Source organism: Otolemur garnettii, unplaced genomic scaffold (assembly GCF_000181295.1).
Source record: "Otolemur garnettii isolate 467f Iridium unplaced genomic scaffold, OtoGar3 scaffold00010, whole genome shotgun sequence".
Lineage (NCBI taxonomy): Eukaryota > Metazoa > Chordata > Mammalia > Primates > Galagidae > Otolemur > Otolemur garnettii.
The window spans coordinates 14,394,786-14,404,052 of record NW_003852405.1 but is presented as its reverse complement, the minus strand read 5'-3'; the positions used below and the strand labels follow the sequence as shown (position 1 = coordinate 14,404,052).

General features: G+C 45.5%; 1 protein-coding gene and 1 pseudogene across 1 annotated transcript in view; both read right to left on the bottom strand.

Annotated features, from left to right (window-relative positions):
- The window catches only part of CNN3 (calponin 3), a 34,344-nt gene that overhangs the window by 9,468 nt on the left and 15,609 nt on the right, over positions 1-9,267 (bottom strand). The window lies entirely within an intron of this gene.
- LOC111723379 lies at positions 2,476-2,534 on the bottom strand (annotated as a pseudogene).

The following is a 9,267-nucleotide window of genomic DNA, read 5'->3' as shown; positions in this document are numbered from 1 at the left end:
GAGCTTGGGAATCAAGTCTACACAGGCAGAGAGAGAGATCTGCTGGGGAGAGAGGTCACGAGCTTGGGAATCAAGTCTACACAGGCAGAGAGAGATCTGCTGGGGAGAGAGGTCACGAGCTTGGGAATCAAGTCTACACAGGCAGAGAGAGATCTCTCTGCCCGAGGGAGAGAGATCATGAGCTTGGGAATCAATTACAGACAGTATTGTTGGAAATGGAATAGTGGAAATGTTTGCTGTCCATAAGACACAACTGGGATTAGTTACTAAAAGGCATGAAATGGCATCATGACATTTCAGTCGGGAGGAGGTCCTCCAAGTTCTGGTCTGCACCAGTTCAGGAGAAACACAGCACAACTATGCAAAACACCTGAGCACAGGACCTCAGGCTGCATTCAGGTGAGAGAACCACGGGTCAGCAGGACCTGGACAGACATGGAAGAACATGGCCAGCTGACCTTTAAGGCACCCAGTGGCAAAAACCAGCACTGAGCCTTGAACACAGACTGTCATACTTGATCGCCCTTTTCATGGGGAACTTTTATACTTCTGTTTATGTCAAGGTAGAGAAAAGATCCTATTTCCCAGATCAAATACGTGGACAAGTCTATACTCCTTGTTCCTCTCTTGCAGGCGGCCTGCCCCCAGTATGAGATACGGGGCACATGATCAGACCACTCCTTCCTGAAACTACGTTCAGTGACCCTCTCCTGCTCTCCCAAGGCTTCTGTTTTGACTAAGAGAGGGTGAATGATTTCACTAATTACTCTGCCATTTACAAGGACCACAGTTCTTGATCCTCTGCAACCCCTGGCCCAAGTTAGAGAAACGGCTTTACAGCTTTGACAGAAGAGTGGACAACTTATTTAAACTGTAGATTTACTTTAACGAGAATTACAAAAGGAAATCCACAAGCTTATAAGATAATAACACTGTACAGTGTTCCATGGATCACATTCGGTCTGGACGTTAGTTTACAAAAGACAGTTTTAAGTACAATGTAAGACTACCTAATGCGTAGTAATTACTGCCCCCTCGGACCTCCACTCCCTGAAAAACATGAGTCTATTTTTATTTCCTGCCAGTTTAGGTTACATAAGCTTCTGGAAGGAGGAAGAGGGAGGGAGGAGATGAAGACGCTGGGAGATTTCACCGCAGGGACACGACTTGTTGCTGGAAAGCAGGAAGCAGTCATTACTACTATTACAGCTCAGATACTCTCGGCTAACGTATCTCCAGCACGTCACAGATCCACTTATAAATGGCACCATTAGAAAATGGAATAAATATTAAACTGGGAGACAAGCTTTTAAAGCCTTGACTGTATTTTCATGCTGGAGTCTTGCTGGAGGTGGCTAGAAAAATCCTCTGTAAGTTGGAGAAAGAGGTACTGACGGGGATAGGAAGAGGAGGAGGAAATAGTAATACTTACTAAGCATTAGCTACAGGAAACAAACTAATTGTGAACTAAATTTTTTTTTCATAAGTGATGGACTCTAAACTGGGAGGTGCATTTTGATAAATTTTAAGAAAAATGTACCATGTCAGAGTAAAAGGAGTTCAGCCTAGGCGCCAAGCCTGCCCCTGCCTATCTTTGCTATAGGCCCTGGGTTAATCTATCCAGCTTCTGATCCAACTCCTGTCTATACAAGCAGGAGGCTGAATTCAATGAATGAATGCATTAGGTTCTTTCCTACTCTAAGCCATATACACAATTTGGTCAAACACTGAAAACCACGAAGAGATATTTTCTCTCTTTTTTTTTTTTTTCAAATAGACAAAATTGTATTAGAGGGGTTTGGGGGTGTTTGCAGGATGGTGGTGATTCTTACACCAAATCAGACCAATATTATTTAACCAGAAAAATATAAAAACCTATTTATGTGTCCTTTGCTTGAAATGTCTCAAAGAGATTCAGCACCATGCTTCAAACCACAAAAGCATTGCAGAGGCTGGGCGCCCAGCTTCTCGAGAGGCTGAAGCAAGAGAATTGCTTGAGCCCAGGAGTTGGAGGTTATTGTGAGCTGTGACACCACAGCACTACCAAGGATGACAAAGTGAGACTCTGTCTCAAAAAAAAAGTATTGCAGACCTAAGCTGAAATATCCTAATAGACTCCAGTAAGAAGTTTTCATCTTCTTCATAGACAGTTCTCATCAAAGAACTGACAAGATAGAAGAATCAAACACTGGGGTCAGATGGACCTGGGTTCAAATCCTGCCTCTAGCAAGGAGTGGTTTGTGGGGCGGGGCTCTGAGCAGGCGAAGTTGTCTGAGTCTTACCATAACGCCATGTGCACAGAAGGAATGTGTAAGAATGCAAAACTCGAGGCCCCACATGATCAGCTAAAAACTAAAGCTAGGGACGCAGCCACATCAAATAACTGTTGATTTTAACTTAGGGTAGGTTTCCTTTCTCCACCCAAATACTGCTAATACTTTGTTTTTCTTTCTTTGGGTTTTTTTTTTTTTTTTAGCCATGCTAATCTTCTCTGTATTGTTCCAATTTTAGAGTATGTGCTGCCGAAGAAGCACTAATATTTTCCTAATAAGTGAGCTTTCTGCATTCAAGCCAGCTAAACATTATCTTTTAAAATCAAGGGACTGAGAACAATTTTAAAAAGCTTTGACCAATAAAAATGATTTACTCTTTTCATCTTAGAGGCTTTAGTTTCTCATCATCAGGCAGAAAATGCTGACATTTTCTTCCTCGTAACAAAAGAAAGCTTAAAACATTACGTAATCTTATCTCAGTAATGCCTCATGGAAATTTCACTTTAATTTACTTAATCATTCTTCCAAGTTGTTTATAAACATCGTTATTTTTATTCTTCTTCAAGATGTATTTTACTTGACCTTGCCAAACTGCTTCCACAGACTTTCTGCTTCAAATCCACAGGAGCCCCTCTCTCCCTCTCCTAAACACACAGGCCTTTTTTGTTTTTCCTTCCAACAGTGCTCTCGGCCCTGTCCATGACCAGGCACATGTACAAAGGATCCAGGGGCCAAGGTGTCAGGGCACACCTACTGGAGGCTGCTCCCTAACATCCCTCTTGCCAAATACAATTCAAAATGCTGAGAAAATGAAGACTAAGAAAGCAAGCCAGCTGGGGCATTTGATATGGTCGATCATCCTCCCTCCCACTCCGCGTTCTGTGGGCTCTGCTCTCCTTCCTCGGCTTCCAAGGCTGCTCTTCATCTTGTACCTGGGTCAGGACTCATGACGGGAGGGGACTCTCTCCTCACCATCACTGAGAGCACCAGTTTGGGGGTCTCCCTTCATTTCAAATGCAAATCAGTCCTTTCTAGGTGCACGATCTTTCTTTAGTCTTCACTATCTTCTGTAATTCTAAAACTAATACTTGTTTTTTTTTTAAAGTCAAGGAGATATTAGTGTATAGGACGCGCATTCTGAACAGAGGTGATATTGCCCCCAAAGGGGTGAAAACTGCTTCTTGGGGCAGATAGAGAAAAATCTTAGACATTACAAAAACCTAGGACCCTCCAAAGTTCAACCCTACCTAATAAAATCTCTTTGTATTAACCCTGCAGGGGACAGGAAGCAAGTGGGGATAAGAAACACTGAGATCTGCTTGGCGCCTGTGGCTCAGCAGCTAGGGCACCAGTCACATACACTGGAGCTGGCAGGTCTGTACCCAGCCCCTGTCTGCCAAACAACAATGACAACTGCAACCAAAATATAGCTGGGCGTTGTGGCAGGCACCTGTAGTCCCAACTACTTGGGAGGCCCAAGAGAATTGGTTAAGCCCAAGAGTTTGAGGTTGCTGTGAGGGCGACATAATGAGATTCTGTCTCAAAAATAGAAAAGAAAAACACTGAGATCAACTAAAATGTTTAAGTCTCTCTTCATCTCTCTCCCCCAAACCACTCCCTTCCCACAGGTGAGCACCTCCACACCCGCCAATTCTTGAAGACCCCGTTTGTGCCTTTGTATCACAGCCAGTCACAGGCACAGCCACCCTGGACCAGGCTTCCCTCCAGAAACACCAGTCCTGAGGCCCCCCCCATCCTCACAGATCTAATAAAAGCCTGCCAGCTGCTGAGAAACAGCCAAGCCCTTCCTGGCTCTGAGGTTTGAGAAGCTTCCCCCAGAGAATCCTCAGAAAAGGAGGCAGAGTTTAGAAGGGAGCCCAAGCTTCAAAAACATTCCAACAACTGGCCCCAAAGCACGATTCCCATGGTGCTTCTCGGTGTAAGCAGAAAGCCCAGTACAATCTGGAAAAAGGGTGCACCTGTCCATCAGGTAGAGCGACGATATTCAAGTACAAGAACTGTTTGGCGGTCTCAGTCATACCCAGGAATGTTCTAGAAGGCACTAAAGAATGAGGACTGCTTGTCTTTCACATAGATTCCTTCTCGAAAATATATTCTTATCACAGGGCTTATAAAAACCTGGAAGCAGACACTTGCAGACCACTGTCCCCAGTGATTACATTCAACCAAATTTCTGTTCTGCCTGAACTCTCACTAGGCTCCCTGTTTTGAGCCATGAGGATAATCAACACCACCCCAGACTGAGTAAAATCACATTCGGCGTCAGCTTCTTTTCACCAGAAGGACTCCTTTCTGTCCTTCACGCAAATGGCTAGTGCATGACAGGCACAGTTTACAGAACTCCTGCCCTAAAAGTTTACATTCCAGCAGAAAGAGACAACAGTAAGTAAGGTGTGTTAAAGATGTCTGCCCTCGGGCGGCGCCTGTGGCACAGTGGATAGGATGCCAAGCCCCATATACCCAGGGTGGTGGGTTTGAACGTGACCCCAGCCAAACTGCAGCAAGAAATAGCCGGGCATTGTGGTGGGCGCCTGTAGTCCCAGCTACTCGGGAGGGTGAGGCAAGAGAATCTCCTAAGCCCAGGAGTTGGAGGTTGCTGTGAGCTGTACCACCACAGCACTCTACTGACGTCAACAAAGTGAAACTCTGTCTTTAAAAAAAATAAATTTGGCTCGGCGCCTGTGGCTCAAGCAGCTAAGGCGCCAGCCACATACACCTAAGGTGGCGGGTTCGAATCCCCAGCCCGGGCCCGCCAAACAACAATGATGGCTGCAATCAAAAAATGGCCGGGCGCTGTGGCGGGTGCCTGTAGTCCCAGCTACTTGGGAGGCTGAGGCAGGAGACTCGCTTGAGCCCAGGAGTTGGAGGTTGCTGTGAGCGTGATGCCATGGCACTCTACCCAGGGGGATAGCTTGAGGCTCCATCTCAAAAAAATAAATAAATAAATAAATAAATAATGTAAAAAAATAATAAAGTAGGTTATTTAAAATAAAGGGAAAAGTGAACAATAGCGGCTACCATAGTCCCCAAATGGAAACCAACAGATTTCCATCTTAAATGTCAAGATGCCCCTTCCCTTCCTATTGTCATCACTGGCACTCTTGATAACACATGCAAGGACAAGAACAGCCTGCAACCTTTTTCATCGACCTTAAATCTCTCCTCTAACGGAGCCTGTAAATATGTACTAAAGATCACACGCTTTGAAATCAAACTTCAAAAACTTCCTAACACTGTGTTCCCAATTCTAATGTGAGCTGGGTAAGAAACCTAACCCAGGTTATCCCATTTCTTGCAAGTGAGAAATTTCTCCCCCCTTCCAAGACCACTATTAGGGCAAAGCCTGTTTCATAGGAAAGGAGCCCATCACGATACTTGATGCACAGAATAAACGTGCTTTATTTATATCAGGGGTTATTTCTGTATGGGCTATAGAGCTCTCTGCAAACCTGCTCCTTCTATTGTTTGCAATGGAATAGAGAGCCCCACTGCAGACAGGAGTGTGCGGGATGCTGGCCCCCATCACTGCCCACACCCATCTCCACTCTTCCCGATGCCCACTCCTGCCTAGCTCGTCTCTCTAATTAGAATATCATTGCATCCCAAATTCTCAATTTTCAGCTTGTTTCTGATAAAAAGGATAAACTACCTTTTAAAAAGCAGGTTTGGGCAGTGCCTGTAGCTCTGTGATTAGGGCACCAGCCACATGCACCAGGGCTAGTGGGTTCAAACCCGGCCCCGGCCTGCTAAACAATGACAACTGCAACAAAAAAATAGCTGGGCATTGTGGCAGTGGGTGCCTCTAGTCCCAGCTACTTGGGAGGCTGAGGTAAGAGAATTGGTTGAGCCCTAGAGTTTGAGGTTGTTGTGAGCCGTGATGCCACAGTACTCTACCCAGGGCAACAGCTCCAAACTACCCCCCCCCCCAAAATCAGGTTTGTGTCTTGTGGGAGGTAGGAACAGGAATCCTAGAGACAACAGCTTTACATTTGGGACAAAGATGTCAAGATACACAGCATGCCTTCCTCAAGAGAACTACAGAATCAAACCCATTCAATGGAGTGAACTTGTTGAAATAACCAGACATTCACAAGCCATGGCACATCATGTAGGTCATATCAACAGGCATGACCTCTAAGAGCATTTTAAAGCCAGGTCCTTCTCCCAGAGGTAAAGCCATGTCTTCAAATCAAGTTATCAGCATACAGGACCAACCACAAATATGTATACCCTCCCAATACGTATGCGCAAATAAATACAAAGAAACTATGACTCAATGTACAAATGCTGTGAGAATGGTAAGAAATTAAAGCTTTAAAAATAACTAAGGATGAGCTGGCCCAGTGCCTAAAGCAAATAGTATAATGAATAGGAAAACAATGCAGAACAATGTCAATTTTGTCTTATCCGTCTAGAAAATTACCTTCCGACGACGAAGTTTAGCACATATATAGTTAAAAATGGATTTTGAGGCCAGGCATGGTGGCTCATGCCTGTAATCCTAGCACTCTGGGAGGCCGAGGTCAGCAGACTGCTTAAGCTCATGAGTTCAAGACCAGCCTGAGCAAGAGTGAGACCCCCATCCATCTCTATTAAAAATGAAAAAATTGAGGGAAGAGGATCCCTTGAGCCCAAAAGTTCAAGGCTGCTATGATGTCCCAGAGTGACAGAGTGAAATTCTGTCTCAAAACAAAAAAAAAGGATTTTGAGAGTTCAAACTTAAACACAGAGGGAAGCCAGATTCCCAGGAGAATCTAGACTCAGAAATACCAACAGGGGCGGCACCTGTGGCTCAAAGGAGTAAGACGCCGGCCCCATATGCCAGAGGTGGCAGGTTCAAACCCAGCCCCAGCCCAAAACCGCAAAAAAAAAAAAAAAAAAAAGAAATAACAACAAAGACATGCATATGGTGCAGCCCATGTGAGAGAAACCTTGGCTAACAGCAGTAGGAATAAGAACAGGGATGGGCTCAGTACCTGTAGCTCGGCGGCTAAGGCATCAGGCACGTACACCACAGCTGGCCCATTCAAACCCAGCTCAGGCCTGCCAGACAACAATGACACCTACAAAGAGGAAAATAGCGAGGTGTTGTGGCGGGCGCCTGTAGTCCCAGCTACTTGGGAGGATGAGGCAAGAGAATCGCTTAAGCCCAAGAATTTGAGGTTGTTGTGAGCTGTGACGCCTCAGCACTCTACCAAGGGACACAAAGTGAGACTCTGTCTCAAAAAAAAAAAAAAGAGAGAGAACCTAGGGATGGGCCTATTCTCTTCTCACTTTCACCCAGAAGGCAAGGTCTGTCCATTACTGCCTAAGGAGCCTGGCTGTCGTCCGAGAGTGGACTCCTGGTAACAGTGTGAAGCATGTGGGGGTAACAACAGTCACCGCTGACAGCCACATGGGTACACAATGGTGCTGGCACACCCAAGAACGCCTGTCTGTGTGCCCTCCTTGAGGATGGGATAGGCTCATCTCTGTACCCTAACATCCAAGCCTGGTGCACAGTGCATACTCAACAAGTGATTTGTGACCCACTGATAGTATTACCGGACTAGGGAAATGCCTCAGATCTAAAGCTCGGTCCTGTTACACAGCGGCATCTGCATTTGAATGCTGCTGGGTCCTGTGGGCGTCACAGCTCCCTGATCTCCTTGATCTTCCAATCTAGTAATCTTAGATGGACCACTAGGGACATACTTGCTTTACTTTCTGATAAAAGTCCCTATGTCTATGGTGCTCCTTAAGTCCAGTTTAGTAACCCTAGAAATGGGGTCCAAAAGGAATGCCAAGCTCACTGTGCTGACCTACCATCACAGCAGACGGAGCCAGTAGTAATGTGTCGCTCAAGGCTGACATTTGGTCTCTTCCATTTTGGTCATCAAACAAATTATTCAAGATATACATAGCTGTGAGCTATGACACCACGGCACTCTACCCAGGGTGACAGAGACTCTGTCTCCAAGAAAAAAACCCAACACATAGATAAAACCCTGCCCCAGTGTTCTCAAATGAGCACTTGCACATTCAGCAAGTTGAAGAAGTTAAAACTGAAAAATTCTCTGTCTTAAAATGCCAATGCTATCTTGGTCTGCAGAAATCTACAATTTTTTTAATAAAATATGATTGTTGGGGTGGTGCTGTGGCTCAAAGGAGTAAGGCGCCAGCCCCATATGCCGGAGGTGGCGGGTTCAAACCCAGCCCCGGCCAAAAACTGCTAAAAAAAAAAAAAAAAAAAAAAAAGATTGTTTATCTTACCTGTTTGAATCATAGCAACTCATAAGATAGCTTAGAGAGCATTATTTAAAAGAAATAGGTGTGAAAGGAGCACATGAGCCCTAAAACTTTCCACAATTGTCATCACCTACTTACAGAGAGAGGAAATCAAGTTGCCAAAGGATTAGACTCCTTTCTACAGGGAGGTGTTCGTCCACCTCGCCAGGGCACTGTGTTGATCGTAACAGGAGTCAAGGCTATAGTGTGGTTGTATTTGTGGCACTACTATGATCTGTTCTGAAAGGGGGTGCAATAAAATGAATTCAGTTTGTAGAAGGGTCAAACTAAGTGGTGAAAGGACAAGAAAAATCAGACACAGCCTATTAGGAGCACCTGGCGAGTCAGTGGTTAACTTGGTGTGACCTAGGAAGAACACTGGGGCCTGGAGGAAACTCAGCAAACTCCTAAATTCCAAATTACACAGAAGAGAGAGTTGTTTACTCTGGGTGACACCCAGAGGGCAGACCAGGGTCCACATAGAACTATCAGGGAGGCTCAGCACCTATGGCTCAAGTGGCTAAGGCGCCAGCCACATACACCTAGGTGGCGGGTTCGAATCCAGCCCGGGCCTGCCAAACAACAATGCCAGCTGTAACCAAAAAAATAGCCGGGCGTTGTGGCGGGCACCTGTGGTCCTAGCTACTTGGGAGGCTGAGGCAGGAGACTCGCTTGAGCCCAGGAGTTGGAGGTTGCTGTGAGCTGT